We start from the raw sequence: 20852 nt of genomic DNA on the forward strand, positions 1-20852 counted from the left end.
CTCTTAGCTACTATCTCATACTCTTAGATCGAGCTCTCACAGGTAGACACTTGTATCATTCTCATAGTCTGCCTTCTCTTTTGCTCTTAGCTACTATCACATATTTTGAAAACCTGAGAACTCTTGACTCCACTCGATGTTCAACTGGGTTGGGTTAAATGAATACTTGACCAGATTGGACTTGATACTTAATAATTTTAAATTTAAAAATTTAGAGATTAAGTAGATATTTGCTATTGTTAAGCAATATAAAATCCAAACAATTTGATTGTGGTCTTGTAAATAAATGGTTAAGAAGAAAAATACACCAATTGTACAAATTTATAGCTGTTATCTGTAAAGAGATTACAGGTAAAAGCTTCTTTGAGTAATTTCATTGAACATGCGAGCTACTGTTTCTTTGATTGTCAGTCATCATCTGTATGGATTGCTTAATCTGCTTTTTATTATAAATGAACATGGCCATCCATTTTTTATGCTCCGAATCGGATGGTAAAAACCATTTAAGATTAATGGAGTTTTCAAGATGGCCATTGAAGAGTAATGTAATACCCATCCCTAGAGCCAGAACATTACTGTACAATCGGATGGTAACAACCTTGTTTATAGTTTTCCACACATTGGACCCCTTATTGTACCCATCCCTTTTTATTCCCACCAAAGAAGAAAACGGTAGTGACAAATCCAAAGTACATGTGGCATACATTAAGGTAAGCCGAGCCCTCCAAATCCTGGGTATCATCTAGATAGAGTATCACCAGCATTTAAGAACTGGTGTACATTGTCTTCTAGAATAGGCTTCAGAGTACAGATGCAGGGGAATGGACCCCGTATTGCTCCCATGCAAACTGCTCTACTATGTGAGCTATACGCCTCTGATATATCAAGGATATCAATCATGCGTATTGCATAAATTCCTGAAATTGAACCTTTACTAACCAAAGGAAATTGGAATTCAAAACTTACTAGCAACAAACAAAAGCTTACAATTGTTTTCTGCATCAAAGAAACTTCTGCATCAAAAAAAATCCAAATGATGACCCAAAATGGTATCCGAAGTTTCATACCGAAGCCAAAGTGCATCTAAAATATGATCCAAATAAAAGAGTCATTCCCCCAAATCAAAACAACAAAAACCCACCGGACATTGAACTAGACGACGATTAGCTTTCAGAATCCTCCCAATTTTCCAATTATAATAAGTCAGCCCCCTGATGCTTAATATAGATAGCAGAAAGGGAAATAAAGCAAAAGATTCTTCCAGCTCGAGCATTCATCAATTTCATGAATTGGAATTTATAAGTATAGAAAATAGTAATTGAAAATATCAAAATAGAGAGGAATTGAAACAGGGGTCAGTAACTCACCTAAGGCAGACTGCAAAACCATAAAAATGGTGGAATCCAAACAAACCCAAATTGAATATAGAACCAAAACAGAAAGCTCTGCTCTAGTTGCAGAAGCACAAAATAGAAGAGTAGTGAGTAAATTAACTTAGCAATAAAGCCTCTGCTTCCTACACTATAACTGAATTAAAAATATATATATAAAAAATACCCAGGACAAGAGGTCTGCATTGACATACCTTTGCCGCAAAAAATAGGAGCCATTTGAGGTGAGGGATTAGGAGCAAGGATTTGTGAATCCATGGATTTAAAATCTCCCATGTTTGTTTTTTGTTGGGGATTTGCCAAATTCATACATCCATAAACCCATGGATATGAGGCAAATCCAAATCCAAAAAACCCATGGAATCAACAACGATGCCAGTCTTTTTGGGCTTGAAGTAGTCGGAGATGGGACAAGGGCCATTGAGCCTGATGCAGCAAGGGAGCTGGTGGATCTGATCCGTTAGATCGGGGATTGGACGATCTGGAGGACTGAGATCTATCCGTCCGACGATTCTATTTCTCAGAAGAGCGACAGAATCTGTTGAGGACATCTTGGGCTTGCGGCCGGCAATGAATCTAAGAAAGATCCGAAATCTGATCGATCCATTACATGACAAAAGAAGAGAAAAGGATTGATCCAAGCAGCCGACGATCAATTCAGTATGTGGAAATCAGATCTAGGGTTTTTTAGAAGAAACCCTAAAAGATATTAGAGAGAAATATCTGGATTTCAGGAGCAGAGAGATTGGGCACGAAAGAGGGTTTTTCCGATTCTTGGGGCATTAGGATTTCTCGGATTTTCGGGAGAGAGGGACGCGGTTTGGTTTTGGGGGGAAACCCTAAGAAATGTTGGAGAGGGATGGATTTTGGGAGCAGAGAGATCAGGCGCGGATGAGGGCTTCTTCAATTTTGGGGGCCTACGGTTTCCTGATTTTGGGGGGAGAGGGATGCGGTTTGGCTTCGGAGGGAGGGTGACGCGCGCACGGTTTGGCTTATGACGTTGCCAATGGCTGTGGCTAGCGGTCGGTGCCTGTAGGCCCCACCATAATGTTTGTGTTCTATCCACACCATCCATCCATTTCCCAAGATCGTTTTAGTATGTTATCAAAAAAATTAGCCAAATCTAAATCTCAGGTGGACCACACCATAAGAAAATAGTAGCGATTGAACGTCCACCATTAAAAGGCTGCTTATTTTTGCGGACTGGGTTTCGCCGACGAGTTTTAGCCGTCGGCGATACCGATGGATTTTAGCTTTAACTAAAACTACCCCAAGTCCATCGGCTTCGCCTAGTTTTTTGGTAGTAATATATATATATATATATAGAAAAGGTACTATGCGCTTGACCTCACGATAAACACCCGTGAGGTCGAGCTGTGTGGGCCCTACCATGATGCGTGTCAACCATCAACACTGTGCATTTGATGGGTCCCCTCTAAATTATAGGATATCCCAAAAATCAGGTGTATACGGAGCTCAGGTGGGTCAGACCATCTAAAATCATGTGAAGACATGCCAAAAACATATAAAAGCACTTGGTGGGACCCACCTGAGTTTTGAATGCTGCTGAAACTTGGTCTAAACCCCATCCAAGTGGGACACACATAATGGATGGGCTGGATTTACAAACCACATCTCGGTGGGCCCAAAAAATGATTATGAATGTTTTAATGGTGCACGGCCCCTCCCCACTTCTGTATGTGGTGTGGCCCACAAAAGTCACTGATTGACTTGATTTTTGAGACCTAGCCCACGATGGAATGGTGCATCTAACTGATGGGGTAGATGTTTGAAACGCATCACGGTGGGGCCCACACAGCTTGACCTCATGAGATGATCCCATCAGCTCGAGCGCATAGTACCTTTTCCCACACACACACACACACACACACACACACACACACACATATATATATATATAAAGCCATATAGGTACATTGTTGTTGGTGCTAAGAGAGAGAGAGCTTAGGTGAGAGAGAGAGAGAGAGAGCTCGCGACGAGTTGGGTTAAAAAAGGAAAATGGTAAGAAAGGGATGAACGGTAGAGTAGTGTTTAAGTTTTAACTTTTTTTTTAAATTTTTAAATATAATATATATGTATGGGAAAGGGTTTTATACAGTCGAGCTCATAGGAACTCCCCATGAGGTCGAGCTATGGGCCCCACCATGATGTGTGTCGAACATCAACACCGTGCATTTGATGGGTCCCCTTTAAATTGCGGGATATGCCAAAAATCACCTATATACAGAACTCTGGTGGGCCATACCATCTAAAATCATGTGAAGACATACCTAAAACATATAAAAGCACTTGGTGGGACCCACCTGAAATTTGGGTGCATCTGAAACTTGTATGACCCCTCATCCAAGTGGGACACACATAATGGATGGGCTGGATTTGTGAACCACATCTTGGTGGGCCCAAAAAATGATTATGAATGTTTTAATGGAGGGTAACCCCTCTCAACTTTTGTATGTGGTGTGGCCCACACAAGTCACTAATTGACTTGATTTTTAAGCCCTGAGCCCACCATGGAATGGTGCATCTGACTGATGGGGTAGATGTTTAGAACACATCATGGTGGGGCCCACACGGCTCAACCTCATGGGGAGTTCCCATGAGCTCGACCTTATCGAACCTTTTCCCCATGTGTGTGTGTGTAATATAATATAATATATATTCGAGTTGATCCGAGCCGAGTTCAAGTCGAGTCGAGTCAAGATCCACTATGAACGAACTCGGCCTTTTTTGAAATGAGTTGGGTCACATGAAGCTTGGCTCGCCTTGAATCTTCACTCAAGCTAGCCAAGTCAAGTCGAGCTAGATCAAGTCGAGTCAAGCAAACTTTCCAAGCTAGCTGGGATCGAGTACAGCCATAACTGTGCGTGGGTATGGATGTACGTTAAAAATAAAAAGAATGGTATCTAAATTTTAGGTGGACCATATAATAGGAAACAGTGTTGATGAACACCCTACACTTAAAAACTTCCAATCATCATTATTTTCTATGGTACGACGCACCTTAGAGTTAGATCTACTTCCCACACCCTCTTGGGTGAGGCCAGGGCCGCGCACTCCCTAAAATTAGCTGGGAAACAGATGGACATTTATGGAAGTTTCCGGAAGGATGATTGAGAGAACAAAATGAAATAAAATAAAAATAAAAATAATCAAACTTTAAATGAAAGTTTAAAATGGCTAGATGGGCATCGTACTGTACGCTACTTATGTAGGGTAATATTGGCAATAACAACTTGAAGACGGAAAAAAAAACAGAGAACGCAGAGCTGGTGGTGCTATTTATAACTCCTTGAGATGGTTGGGAGAATTCTGAGTTGTCGGTATTGATCTAGCTTCAAAAGAATTTATTTATAGAGATGTACAACATATAAATATTACTCAACATAAAAAAAAAAATTACAATATTATTATCTATATTTATGAAAAGGGGAGAACCGCTACGTTCGTATGCAGGTGGAGGACTCAATGATCAATGGCCAGATGTACCTCTATGATACCATGATAACTCAAAAAAAATCAAAATATTTTGGTGAATTCTCATTGAATTGTCTGTATTGAGTTAGTACAAAAAAGTTTTTTTTACGGAGATCGATGTATAACTTACAAATCTTTAAATATATGACAAAAAAAAAAAAAAAAAAAAAACTAAATTATGATATAACAATCTTATATTTATGGGAAGGAATAATAACTAGCTATCAGCTATTACAATAACAGACTTCAGCATCAAGCAGAGAGAAAAGGCTCAGACAGGCCATCATGACTTGCTTGTACGGTTGTTGGTCTTCTTAGGAAAGACGAAGAACAAGTAAAACCCCAAACTGCTGCTGAAGATTGCCATGGCCCACACCAAACACTTCATGGCCACATTCATGATCATCGCCACTCGATAGGCGAAAACTACGTTGAGAACCATCGCCAACACCCATATAGGGATCTTCAATCTCTCCCTCTTCTCGGAATTTCGGTCATACACATGCAAGCACCAAAACAACAGCATCAGAAGTACATAGACGGAGAGCACGAAGACCAAGGTCCATGGATCGTCACTTGATCGGACGACTGAGATCGCTGTGCTGATGGTTAGGAAGCAGATGACTAATATCGATATGAATGAGAATGCGCTCGCACCGGGCATGGTCAGTTGCTCAATTGACAGTCCTGTTTCCATGGGAAGGGGAAGATCGATGGTTTGTTCAAATCAAACCCGGCTTATGGTTTATACTTTCTGGAGTTTTCTTGGGTGTTTTAAGACGGTGGAGAGAGAGCGTGGCCAGCAATCAAACCGACAAGTCATTTGTTTTTAAACAGATTATGTAGAATGCTTCATGAAGGAGGTCTTTCTTAATTGTAAATAGGTATGAATTAAACAGATTCTACTGGAAAGATTTTGCTTCTAAAATTACTCAAGAGACTCTCTTTCAAACAAATTGCGTTATATGATACTCAATTTAAATATAAGAATTCTCTAACTCCACCCTGATTTGTGTTATATTCACACGGTACATCTACATTTCTAGATTATTCTAGCATTTGAGCTTAAAAAATGAGACACGTACTCAAGTGGTCCCCGCCACATAAAGATTATTCTGAGCCCAAAAAATCAGACACGTCCAAAGTTCATATAGAACACACCACAAAAAGCAGAGGGAGATGACGACTACGGTTGAAATATTTCTACTGAGAGGTTTATTTGTTATAATCTAACCTCTTTATAAGGTAATATAGACCTGAACTAAAGGAAAACACGGATATCTTCTTAATCAATGCCTTCTGTGGTCTCAAAAAGTTTTTAGAGGTAGTCCATTTAATTTTCACTGGTTCCTATAGTGTAGCCCACTTGAGCCTTAAATGTATCTCTTTCTTCTTCTTTTTTTTGGTCTTATAACTTGAAATGGCATTTAAAAATGGTGTGATGATGTGAAAAAAGCATTTACATCAAGGTAGGCCCACTGAGCCGTTGACCGACCATCTATCTACAGCTAGGTCCTAACACCGACTGAAGCTACGGTGGATATCCGGACCTCAAAGCAGATTGCCTACTTGACGCTGCCATTATCAAGATGGCTACGGTGCAGTGCTCTATGAGACCCACTATAATGTATGTGTTGTATTTATGCCATTTATCTATTTTGTGGGATCATTTCATGAAATGAACCCAAAATTGAGAAGATCCAAATCTCTAGTCAACCACACCACAAGGAAAAAACAGTAGTGATTGAATGTCCATCATTAAAATTTTCCTTAGGGCAGTGTAATGTTTATTTACCATTCAACCTCTTGACTAGGTCACACAAACGTGGATGCATGAAGACACAAATATTAGCTTGATCCAAGGCATTGTCTCCCAATGAGTTTTAAGGGATTTTTATCCCAAAATTTCAGCAGAGTTTTTTAAATCTTTTATTTATAAAAGCATGCATCGAATCCAGCCAACGAAAGTGAAAAGACCTATACTTATTTTCAAGGATGGAGAAATACGATGAGCGGCTTCGGTGGATCTAGGAATCAATAGAGGTGGGCAGGATATTTGACTATGGGGCCCAACTGATGTATGTTCCTTATATCCACACCATCCAACCGTTTTGATAGCTCATTTTAATGCATAATCTAATTCATTTTACTGCATAATCTTAAAAATTAAGTACATACAAATTCTAGTTGGACCATACCACAGGAAATAGTGATGACTGACCATTAAAAACTTCTTGTGGGCAGACTACTCCAGGGTGGTTAGAAGACCTGTTGCACGACCACGCAACAGGGTATGATGCACGTTCCTACAATAGCATTAATTCCATTAAGTGGATTTGGTTCTTCAAACATGTGAAGGCCTATAAATATTCTCCTCTTTCATTTGAAACATTCACAAGTGAGGAGCTCTAAAGAGATCAAAGGAATTTTTAAAAGTTTTCAAGAGTTCAGAGCTGTGGCATTCAGGTATCCCACGGTGTAGCATAGAAGAAGCAAAGAGAGTAAAGAAAATGCAGAGTCCGAACATGTCTTATGATAATGCAATCTTACAAATTCATTCATCCGGTATTCAATCTCCTATCCATATGTCCTTTGCATATCGGTGTAAAGTAAGATTTTTAAGCTCGCACGACTCTTCTATCATTGCGACGGACACCATGCATACAAGTCGAGATTATTATTAAACCATTTTTCATTAAATCAATTAAATATATTTTACTTTAGAATCAATGGCAAAGCGATGAATGAAATAAGAATTCAGACTAATAAAATAAAATGATGATATTTGTTCTTCAATTTTTCTTTGATATTATTGAACATTGATATTTTAATCCTTTATACTTGTTTCTAATCGAAATAAGAGTTGTCACCCAAATACAAATATGGTGAAGTCACAATATCAATTTCATCATCACATTGAAACTACCAATTATTATTCACAGTGGAACCATGCCCCATTGTCGAAAAAACTCCAATTTTCATAGTGGCATCGTGGGCTACTCTCCATGTTCCCCCAAATTCACAACTTCTACTCGATCGGACGGATTTTGTGAACCCAAAATCATTTATTTTATTCTCACACAAATGCGAATACATATATAGACATGCACTCAAATCGAGAAATCAAAACTAACGCCTATAAATAATTAATTTCTAAGCTAGCAAAAATTCCAGACGTTACATAGTGTCCCCAAGCATATTAGAATATTTCAAATATATTTTTCTTCATTATTATTATTATGTGTGAGCATTGAAAGGGATATGAGAAAATGGATAAATGATGTGAAAGTACATAATTGTGGGGGCTTATAGGGCTTTTTTACATCTACATATTACTGAGGTTGATGCTTAGTTCTACTCTATGCAATCCTAGGACCCAATATAATATTTATTTGCCACCCGGACTTGAATGAGTGGAAAACACATATTGACTTGATCTAAAAAATTTGTAACCTCATACGGTTTTAATGGTTGGCATTTCATGACCAATGTTTCCTGTGGTCTACTTGAGATTTGGATCTGTTTTATTCTTGAGCTCATGTTCCAAAATGAGGTAGTAAAATCGACAAACGATGTGAAATAAAACACACATCATGGTAGGCCGGCCCACAAAGCTAATAGCACATAATAGCGACAGTATTGCTTGCTGCACAACACAATCTGAATCCGACGAGGAGAAAAGGTAGAAAGAGAGGGCACGGAATATTTGTAGTCCACATGCGCATGCAACACAACATGTGTCTATGTCCAGTTCTTTGGCAAGTGATTACACGATGCCTGCAATATGCCACGTATCTTGGAAAGTGGTAACGTGGAAAATCATGGGGCCAAGGATAGATACTCAACTTGTCAAATAAATGTATCCATCATCTTCTTTAGATAAATCATAAGTTTAATTAATCTAATATAGTTGGTCCATAACATTAAATAAAATAATAATAATAATAATAATAATAATAAACCATTGTGGGTTCTTCAAAATTTCTCACTTTTTTAATTTTCAAGAATTTTGAAGAGAAAAAACTTACAGAAAGAAAGTATAAAGAGAAAAGGGCAGATCTGAGTCACAAAGGCGAAATTGGATTGCCTACTAAGTTAGTTAGCACGCTTTTATAGTAGAGAATAAACTTCATTAGGCCCACTGTGTATGTATGTGATTTATCCACACCGTCCACCCATTTTTCCAGTTTATTTTTAGGGGTTGAGCCCAAAAATAAAGCATATCTAACGTTCAAGTGGACTATACCAGAGGAAACAATGGGAATAGTGATTTCCACTGTTGAAACCTTGCTAGGCTGCACACTTATGCTTATTTGTCATCCAACCTGTTCATAATATAACATAGACATGAATGAGAAAAATCAAATATAAGCTTGGTCCAAAACTTTCGTAGCCTGCAAGAATTTTCAACGGTAGATGCTCATTTCACACTGTTTTCTGTGGTGTGAAACACTTGAGCTTTGGAAATGCTTCATTTTTTGGATCAAGACATAAAATTATCCAGTAAAATGGATGGATGGAGTGGATAAATTACATAAATCATAGTGAACTATGTAGAGTTTACTCAGTAGGCAATCTGCTTCGTCATTGTGACCTAATTAATAGGTTAGATGGCAAATAATCATTACAATGGGCCTTAGTAAGTTTTTAATGGTGGTCGTTCAATCATTACTGTTTTCTTGTGGTGTACTGGTCCGCTTAAGTTTTAAATTATGATAAAACACATACACTGTGGTGGGGCTTGTTGAGCACTCTCTAATAGCCACCTACAAGGAACCAAAACCATACTGTTTGACAATAATTGCCTACATGCCAGTCACCAGTGAATAAGAATCACTCAAAGTTCAACTTTAAAATGCTTACAAAGAAAGCAGAGAAAAGTAACGTCAGGATCAGGATTTTGGTGGCAGCGTGGGAATCTTTTTGTGCGTCCTGCCCCGCCAGGACGATAATCCATACATGCAAGGCTCTGTGGGGCCCACCATGATGCATGGTTTTATATACGCCATCTATCCATTTCTCCATATTATTTTAGGATATAAACCCAAAATGAGGCAAATCGAGCTCAAGTGGACTACACCGTGGGAATTGATTTCTCACCATTAGAAACTTCTCAAGAGTGGCAGAAGTTTTGTATCAATCTAATATTTGTGTTTTCACTTCATCCAGGTCTACATGACCTTATGGACAGGTCGGATGGGAAATAAGCATCACGGTGGCTCCAAGAAGGTTTCAATGGTGAATTTTATGATGGCTGCTGCTTCCTGTGGTGTGGTCTACTTGAGCATTGTACCTGCCTAATTTTAAAATAATCTGAAAAAATAGATGTATGATGTAGGTAAAACCTATATATCATTGTGGGCCCCACAGAACCTGTGTCCAGGCATGAGCTCGTGGGCAAGACGCAATCCCCTTCATCAAGCAGGGCCTGCCTAGACTGTCTGAATTATGGACGCGGATTATGTAGACCACAGCACGGGAAACAGTGGGAGAAAAGACACACCGTTGAAACCTTTCTAAGGTCAACCATAATGTTTATTTGTCATCTAAAAAGACTATAGATAAGAGCACTAGACTTGGATAAGATATACATCACCACTATTTCGTGTGGTAGGGTTCACTTGAGCTTCGGATGTGCCTATTTTTTTAGTTCATGCCATAGAAGGAGGGAGCAAAACAGATGGACCGCTTAGTTATAAGATATAGATCATATTAATCCCCACAGCGCACAACTCATGAACACCACCTCTGCTTGGGTTGTGTTGGCAACACCTGATCCACATCCCTAAGAGGGTTTCATCGGTGGGACTCTTATGGATCATATCCTAAAATTGGGACCCCTAAGAGGGTTTCATCGGTGGGACTCTTATGGATCATATCCTAAATTGGGACACAGTTTGGCCAGAGACACTGCCACTAGACCGGCGGCTAGTTGATGTAGAGCAAGTCATGGACACTTTCATGTCCAAGATGGAACAGAGAAGACCCGATCGGAGGTGAAAGTCATCAAAACCATCATAACCTTAAAACAGGCATATCACGCGGACCATAATGATTTACTCAACATACCATATACATATGATTCTGGGATAGGATATGCTATTTTAGCCAACCTAGCCGGTTATACCAGGTTGTGCCAAATTTGTGAGATTCCATCATATCAACGGTCGAATTTACTATTTTTTGTAAGCTGTTGATTTGATAGTAACTCTTTATCCGATGGACTTTAGGAGTTGTGTCCAACATAAAAAGTGGTTATAATAATCAGAAGATGTATAACCTATAAATCTTACTCCACATGGTGAAAGTTGGTGGTGGTTCTAGATTGGGTTGATCATGTTGTATTTTATTTTAAAATAACATTAAAATTTGAATTTTCAAATTTTCGGTAATTTCCCTCCAATTTAGAAAAGTTATAGTACTTTTGTGTTGTGGGTTTTGTCCCACATCGGATTTGAAAAGGTAAACTATCTTGTTTATAAGATAGTCTTTTTGCCTAGGGCTTGAGCCCCTTTCAGGGGGCATGTGAATTTGGTCCTGTGGGGGGGCTATGCCAATAGCTCTAATCTATGCCATTAACCACACACGCGTGCGCACGCGCCGAGCCGAGCCGAGTCCGTGTGCGTGTGCGCGTGCGCGACGCGACGGGACGGGCTGGGCTGGGCGTGGGCGCGGGCGCGGGTGCGGGTGCGGTGTGTGTATGGGTACTCGCAGGACTGTATGTGCGGGAGTGTACTCGCACTTGCACCTTTTCGTTTTAAACCAAAGAGATGCGTCCCTTCCGGTTGGTCGCACCTGTTGGGTTTAAACCCAACGGACCTAACCTTTTGTAAAGGGTGCTTATGCACCACTTCGGAGTCTATATAAAGACTACCGATTCCAGTTTTAATATACGAAAAATTCTTCTCTTATAAAACGCTCTCTGATATTCGGTTTTAAGCATTTTCTACTGAGTTCATCGCTGAGTCAACTCAGCACTTTCGGATTAAACTGCAAGTGGTTCGAGCCCGTGTACAGTGAGTGCACCGCTGGGACCGGGTCATAGTCGTTGTATCCTGGAGGTCGATTGCTCTGGAAACCTGTTGCACTTGGGACGCTGTCCAAGGGGAGCAAATTCGATTTCAAGCCGAGTGACTCAGTCACGCCTCGACTCATTCAATAAGTTCTTCTTTCTCAAAATTTATTTTCCCTTTTTGGTTCTCGATTTTTAATAGTCTATTTAATTCAACTAAATATTCCAACAATCTTGAAATCGAATTTGTTGAATTACATAGACTATGGCTACAGTAACAGTAAATGCTTCTACTGAGTTAGCCAAAATCGAACCGTTCGCTGGACAATCATTTAAACGGTGGAAACAGAAACTGATGTTCGCTCTGACCACCCTGAAAGTTTCATACATTTTATCTGAATCATTTACTATAGATCCAGCAAATCAAACTGAAGTAACAGATGAAAATAATTGTAAAAATTATATTCTAAACTCTTTATCCAACGAACTATATGACGTGTATGCTTCTTACGTGTCTGCCAAAGACATATGGACTGCTTTGGAAAAGAAATACATATTAGAAGATGCAGGCGCTAAGAAACATGCAATTGCTAATTTCCTTCATTATGAAATGACAGACGATATACCTGTCACAAATCAGATTCATGATTTTCAAAGTCTAGTTCATGAACTATCGACAGAAGGAATTAAGTTGGATGAAGTGTTTCTGTCAAGAGCACTAATAGAAAAGTTACCACCCTCCTGGAAAGAATATAAGAATAGAATGAAACATAAAAAGAACGGTATTTCTTTGGAAACCACTATCGTACACATACGAATAGAGGAGGCCAATAGAATCAGGGACCAAAAAGAAAATAAAAATGAGATAGATTCAAAGGCGAATCTTGTGGAATCAAGTCGGGCAAATAATAAGAAAAATGGCAACTGTCATAACTGTGGCAAACCTGGACATTATGCAAATGAATGCAGGCTCAAAAGAAGAATGCAAACAATCAATTCAAGAAAAATGGAAACTGCTACAACTGTGGAAAACCTGGGCATCATGTCAAAACCTGCATACTTAAGAAAAACAAAGATAAGCCGCAAACTAATCTTACAGAAACAGGCAATGAGTCTGACATGATAGTAGCTGTGGTGTCAGAAGTCTTCCTTGTAAACAACTTGGAGTGGGTACTAGACACTGGTGCAACTAGGCACGTGTGCAAGGATCGTAGCATGTTTACCTCCTATCAAGTATCAGGAGATGATGAACAGGTGTTCATGGGTAATGCTAGAACGTCTCCAGTTGTAGGAAAAGGGAAAGTACTTCTGAAACTTACTTCTGGAAAGACTCTAATGTTGAATGATGTCCTACATGTGCCCGACATTAGAAGAAACTTGGTCTCTGGTTCACTCCTCAATAAGGCTGGTGTTAAGTTAGTATTTGATTCAGATAAGCTTGTAATGACTAAGAATGGAACTTTTGTTGGTAAGGGGTACTGTAGCGATGGCTTATTCATTATAAATGTATCCAATGATAATAATAAGAAGACATTCAGTTCTGTTTATACCGTTGAACCTTGTTATCTATGGCATAGTAGATTAGGTCATGTGAATATAACATCTTTGAAGAAAATGAAAAGATTAGGTTTATTACCTAATATATCTAATGAAGAATTTGACAAATGTGAAACATGTGTCGAATCAAAATTCATTAGAAAACCCTTTAAACAAATAGAAAGATCATCTGTTCTATTAGAGTTAATACACAGTGACTTAGGTGATTTTAGAAATCACATGTTTAGAGGTGGAAAAAAATATTACATAACCTTTGTAGATGATTACTCTAGGTTCACTAGAGTCTATCTGTTAAGGAACAAAGACGAAGCTTTAGATGCTTTTTCTAGATACAAAATTGAAGTTGAAAATCAGTTAAATATAAAAATTAAAAGACTTAGAACAGATAGAGGAGGTGAATATGAATCTTCTCAATTTAGAGAATTATGTGAAAAGAATGGAATAGTTCACGAAACTACAGCTCCTTATACACCAGAACAGAATGGAATAGCAGAACGTAAGAATAGAACTCTAAAAGAGATGATGAATGCTATATTAAATAGTTCAGGGTTACCCTCAAATATGTGGGGAGAAGCAATTCTATCTGCTTGTTATATTCTAAATAGGATTCCTTCTAAATCTTCTGAACAAACACCATATGAACTATGGAAGAATCATGTTCCTAGTTACAAATATATTAAAGTGTGGGGGTGTCTTGCTAAAGTAGGATTACCTGAAACTAAGAAAAGAAAGTTAGGTCCTAAAACGACCGACTGTGTATTTATAGGTTACGCACAAAATAGTGCGGCCTATAGGTTTTTAGTTTTAAAAACTAAGGATAATATTCTAGATCCTAATACAATTATAGAAGTTAGGGATGCAGAGTTCTTTGAGAACGTATTCCCTATGAAATCTAAATCTATAAGAATAGAAGAAGTCAATGAATCAGATATTGCATCTACTAGTAAAAATGCATACGAGAAAGTAGTAGAAGAAATACAACCAAGAAAAAGTACTAGGGTTAGAAGAGAAACTAACCTAGGAGATGGTTTTTTCACTTTCTTAGTAGAAGATGATCCTACAACCTATATAGAAGCAATTAACTCTCCAGATGCAACCTTTTGGAAGGAAGCAATAAATGATGAGTTAGAATCTATTATATCTAATAATACTTGGAAAATTGTAGACCTACCACCTGGAAATAAACCAATAGGTTGTAAATGGGTGTTTAGAAAGAAACTAAAACCAGATGGGACTATTGATAAGTTTAAGGCTAGGTTGGTAGCGAAAGGCTTTAAACAAAAAGAAAGAATAGATTACTTTGATACTTACTCTCCTGTAACTAGAATTACAACTATCAGGGTCTTAATAGCGATAGCCTCCATATATAAACTGGTGGTACACCAGATGGACGTAAAGACAGCTTTCCTAAATGGAGACTTAGAAGAAGAAATATATATGGAACAACCTGAGGGTTATAAGATATCAGGAAAAGAAAATAAAGTATGTAGACTAATTAAATCATTATATGGTTTAAAACAGGCTCCTAAACAATGGCATGAAAAATTTGATGGTGTTTTAAAATCAAATGGTTATCATATAAATGATGTAGATAGATGTGTATATAGTAAAATTTCTGGAAATGATTATGTTATTATATGCCTTTATGTTGATGACATGCTTATTTTTGGAACTAATATTAAATTAGTTAATACAACTAAGAAATTCTTGTCATCTAAGTTTGACATGAAAGACTTAGGAGAGGCTAGTGTAATCTTGGGTATTGAAGTAATCAGGAAAAATGATGTTATTATATTATCTCAATCTCATTACATTGAGAAGATATTGAGAAAGTTTAACCATTTTGACTGTTTACCTGTCAATACTCCTTATGATTATAGTGTGACTCTCATGAAGAATACAGAAAATAGTGTGTCTCAATTGGAGTATTCCAGAATAATTGGTAGCCTTATGTATCTAACAAACTGTACTAGACCAGACATAGCTTTTGCAGTAGGAAGGCTAAGTAGATATACACATAACCCTGGAAAAGAACATTGGAATGCTTTGTCTAGGATTTTGAGATACCTAAAAGGCAGTATAGCCTATGGTTTACATTATAATGGTTTTCCTGCTGTATTAGAAGGATACAGTGATGCTAACTGGATTAATGATTCAGATGAGACAAAATCCACGAGTGGATATGTCTTCACTTTAGGTGGAGGAGCAGTCTCTTGGAAGTCTACCAAGCAGACATGTATCGATTGGTTTGCTATGGAATCCGAGTTTATTGCCTTAGAAAAGGTTGGATCAGAAGCCGAGTGGCTTAGAAATCTCTTAGCTGATATACCATTGTGGCTAAAGCATCTCGGTCGTATCTATTCATTGTGACTGTCAAGCAGCTATAGCGAAAGCAAAGAGTAAAATATATAATGGAAAGAGCAGGCATATTAGACTCAGACACAATATAGTGAAACATATGTTGCGTGATGGAGTCATATCTATTGACTTTGTGAGGTCAGAAAAGAATCTAGCAGATCCTCTGACTAAAGGACTATCTAAAAGGTTAGTCAATGATACATCGAAGGGAATGGGGCTGAGCCTAATATATGAGCTGCCAGTGTCGGCAACCCAACCTATACAAGTGGAGATCCCATGAGATAGGTTCAATGAGTAAACAACAAGACACGAGGTAGACGATTGCACTGAGTTGTATGAGCCCCTTCTATGGTGTACAGTGCGAGCAACAACACAGAAGGATGAGTTGTTAGAACTCTTAATGAATCCATAGCCATATATTTAGTGGTGTATACAGTTGTTGCATACACTTGATGGAATTCACCTATATGGGTGTGGAGGTGGAGGCCGCTTCCTATGAGAATCTAGGCGAACTCTCTAGAGCACTCATGAAATCCAGGTAATGGTGTATGGCCGAAACGCACCGAACCGCAGAATCACTTGCAGAGGAAGAGTTGTGTGAGTGGCATGTACTTGCGATCTACATTAAAAGGATTCAGGTTCAAGACTATGGTGTCACCTGATTCCTGTAGACCTGTCTTGCTTACTCTAATGTCGGTTCAAGTCTATGGTGACACCGGCACCATTGCACAACTATTACGCTTTAATCCGAAAGGGTTTTATTTTAAAATATGTGGGGGATTGTTGTATTTTGTTTTAAAATAACATTAAAATTTGAATTTTCAAATTTTTGGTAATTTCCCTCCAATTTAGAAAAGTTATAGTACTTTTGTGTTGTGGGTTTTGTCCCACATCGGATTTGAAAAGGTAAACTATCTTGTTTATAAGATAGTCTTTTTGCCTAGGGCTTGAGCCCCTTTCAGGGGGCATGTGAATTTGGTCCTGTGGGGGGGCTATGCCAATAGCTCTAATCTATGCCATTAACCACACACGCGCGCGCGCCGAGCCGTGCCGTGCCGAGCCGAGTCCGAGTCCGAGTCCGAGTCCGTGTGCGTGTGCGCGACGCGACGCGACGGGACGGGACGGGACGGGACGGGCTGGGCGTGGGCGTGGGCGTGGGCGTGGGCGTGGGCGCGGGCGCGGGTGCGGGTGCGGGTGCGGGTGCGGTGTGTGTATACTCGCGTGGGTGTGTGTATGGGTACTCGCAGGACTGTATGTGCGGGAGTGTACTCGCACTTGCGCCTTTTCGTTTTAAACCAGAGAGATGCGTCCCTTCCGGTTGGTCGCACCTGTTGGGTTTAAACCCAACGGACCTAACCTTTTGTAAAGGGTGCTTATGCACCACTTCGGAGTCTATATAAAGACTACCGATTCCAGTTTTAATATACGAAAAATTCTTCTCTTATAAAACGCTCTCTGATATTCGGTTTTAAGCATTTTCTACTGAGTTCATCGCTGAGTCAACTCAGCACTTTCGGATTAAACTGCAAGTGGTTCGAGCCCGTGTACAGTGAGTGCACCGCTGGGACCGGGTCATAGTCGTTGTATCCTGGAGGTCGATTGCTCTGGAAACCTGTTGCACTTGGGACGCTGTCCAAGGGGAGCAAATTCGATTTCAAGCCGAGTGACTCAGTCACGCCTCGACTCATTCAATAAGTTCTTCTTTCTCAAAATTTATTTTCCTTTTTTGGTTCTCGATTTTTAATAGTCTATTTAATTCAACTAAATATTCCAACAGATCAGGTGCAGAGTAACACCAGTGGTAATGTTAATAATAAGTTAATAACTATTAGGAGAACCGAGAACTGCTAGGCTCGTACTATACAGGTAGAGGACACGATGATCAATGACTAGATGACCTCTCTGATACCATGATAACTCAGAAAACTGAAAATATTTTGGAGAAATCTTATTGAATTGTCTGTATTGATTTAGTCCAAAAAAGTTTCTTTACAGATATATATTACTTATGAATATTACAAACAAACAAAAAAAAAAAAACTATAACTAGCTATCAACTATTACAATAACAGACTTTAGTATCAAGCAGAGATGGGCTGAGATGGACCATCATGACTTGGAAAGATGAAGAACAAGTAAAACCCCAAACTGCCGCTGAAGATAGCCATGGCCCACACCAAACACTTCATGGCCACATTCATGATCATCGAAACCCGATAGGCGAAGACTATGTTGAGGGACGTGACCACCACCCATATAGGAATCTTCAATCTCTCCCTCTTCTCAGAATTTCGGTCATACACATGCAAACACCAAAACAATCACAATTTCGGTCATACACATGCAAACACCAAAACAATAGCATCAGCAGTACATAGACGAATAGCACGAACGCCATGGTCCATGGATCGTCACGTGATCGGACGACTGAGATCGCAGTGTTGATGATTACGAAGCAGATGACAAGTATGGATATGAATGAAAAGAGCAAGATTGTGGTTAGTTCAAATGAATCCTAGCTTAAGGTTTATGCTTTCTATTTATAGAGGCTGGAGGTTTCTTCGTGTTTAAGGGACGCGGATTAGCTACTGACTGGTTGAGTTGCGAGACTCGCTCCTGAAGTGGCGTCACCAAGTTCTGTGGGCCCAACCATGATGTATGTATTGTATCCACACCGTCCATTCATTTGGAGAGATCAATTTCGAGATGATATAAGTAATGAGGCAGATTGAAAGCTGTAGTGGACCCCACCAAAGAAAACAGTGGGGAGAGTGACGCCCACCATTGAAACCTTACTAAGGTCCACCGTGATGTCTATTTGAGATACAACCTGTTTGTAACTTACCACATACATTAAAGAAGGGAAAACATAAATATCAGCTTGATCGGAAACTTTCGTGGTCCTTAGAAGTTTTTGACGGTGGATGTCACTCTCTCCACTGTTTTCTGTGGTGGGGTCCATAGAGCTTTGGATCTAATTCGTTCTTTGGCTCGTAACGTAAAATGATCTCTCCAAATTTATGGACGGTGTGGATACGAAACATACATCATGATGGGACCCATGGGACAAGGTGAACTCAACCTGTCAGTATCCAATCCGCGTCCGTGTTTAAGACGGTGGAGAGAGAGAAATAGGATTGCGTACTGAGTTACTCAGTGCGCTCTTATCTACTGAATAAACTCCATTGGGGCCATCATGAATGTACGTGGTTTATCCATGCCAATTCATCCGTTTTTAAAGATCATTTTAAGTGTTGAGATCAAAATTGAAGTATATCCAAACCTCAACTCGACCATACCACATGAAACAGTGGAAGTATTGATTTCCACCATTGAAACCTTTCTAAGGCATGCAGTGATGATATCAAACAGAAGTGGATGACGGGAAAAAAATAAGACCAAAAACTTTTGTAGCCCCCAAGAACTCTTCAACGGTAGAAGTTCAATTCACGCTTTTTACGTGGTGTGGTCTACTTGACTTTTTTATAGGCTTCATTTTTGGGCTAAGGCCTTAAAATTATCTAATAAAATGAATAAACGGGTTGCATAAAATGCGTGAATGAAGGTGAGCCCCACAGAGTTTACTCAGTATGCACTGAGATGCTCGGTACGCAATCCGCTTCCGAGAAAGGGTGGTCACCACGCACACTGGAAGATTGCGTCCTACCCCCGCCCGGACAGTAATCCGTTCTGACAGGGCGCTGTGGGACCTACAAAGATGTAAGTATTTTATCCAGGCTGTTCATCTCTTTTCTCAGATCATTTTAACAAATTATCCAAAAAATTAGGCAGGTCCACGGCTCCAATGGACCACAAAGTAGGGATTGAACTTCCACCATTAAAAAGTTCTTAGGAGGGGGAGAAGTTTGGGATCAAGATTATATTTCTAGGGCTCAGAAGCATGGTAATGACATTATGAACGGTATGGATGGCATGTAAACATCAGTACTGTCGACCCTAGGGAGGTTTCAACGGTAGAAAATTCCCTACCCACCTTTTCCTTTAATTCGGTCCACTTGAATCTTGCATCGTGCTAATTTTTGGTTTCAGATCCTAAAATGAGCTCAAAAAATGGATGGATGGGGTAAATTTCCCAAAAACATCATGGTGGGCCCCACCTAAGTTTCCAGCATGCGAAAGGCTAGTGCGGATTTTTCCTACACTGGAAACCTAAGTAGGACCCACCGTTATGTTTTTGAGATATTCATCCATTCATCGGTTTTATGAGATCATTTTAGTACATGAGGTCAAAAATGAGCAGGATACAATACTCAAGTGGGCCAAAAACATAGGGAATAACACACACATCTGAAATTTTCTTGGGGCTCAAAAGCTTTGAATCAAGCTAATATTAGTGTTTTCAGTTCATCTCAGTGGTAATGACATTATCAATGGTATGGATGGCATGTAAACATCACGGTCGACCCCAAGGTTTCAACGGTAGAAAATTGATCAATGGTTAGATGTACCTCTCTGATACCATGATAACTCAGAAAATTGAAAATATTTTGGAGAATTCTCATTAAATTGTTTGTATTGATTTAGTCCAAAAAAAAGTTTATTAATAGAGATGTAAAACTTATGAATCGGCTATCATTGAAAAAAAAAAAAACTAAATTACAATAATAAAATCTTATATTTATTGATAGGAACAATGACCGGCTATCAGTTACGAGGATAACATGACTTTGGCATAAGCAGAGACTGGCTGAGACGGGGCTGAGACGCCATTGCATGACTTGCCTGCACTATAATGGTTGTTGGTCTTCATAGGGAAGATGAAAATCAAGTAAAACCCCAAAATACTGCTGAAGATAGCCATGGCCCACACCACGCACTTCATAGCCACATTCATGATCATTGCCACGCGATAGGCAAAGACCAGATTGAGGACCATGGCCAACACCCATATAGGGATCTTCATTCTCTCCCTCTTCTCAGAATTTCCGTCGTATACATGCAAGCACCAGAACAACAGCATCAGCAGCACATAGACGGAGATCACGAAGGCCAAGGTCCATGGATCGTCATGTGATCGG

At 39.3% G+C, this 20852-nt stretch overlaps 1 long non-coding RNA gene across 1 annotated transcript; it reads right to left on the reverse strand.

Moving 5' to 3' along the window:
- Positions 1 to 572: 572 nt before the first annotated feature.
- On the reverse strand, positions 573 to 2343 carry LOC131231638 (uncharacterized). The gene is made up of 2 exons (XR_009164481.1): positions 1586 to 2343; positions 573 to 1450 (listed from the first exon to the last, which is right to left on the reverse strand). It is a non-coding gene; the product is annotated as an uncharacterized LOC131231638 (long non-coding RNA).
- Positions 2344 to 20852: the final 18509 nt, after the last annotated feature.

Source organism: Magnolia sinica, chromosome 17 (genome assembly GCF_029962835.1).
Source record: "Magnolia sinica isolate HGM2019 chromosome 17, MsV1, whole genome shotgun sequence".
In the NCBI taxonomy this organism is placed as follows: domain Eukaryota; kingdom Viridiplantae; phylum Streptophyta; class Magnoliopsida; order Magnoliales; family Magnoliaceae; genus Magnolia; species Magnolia sinica.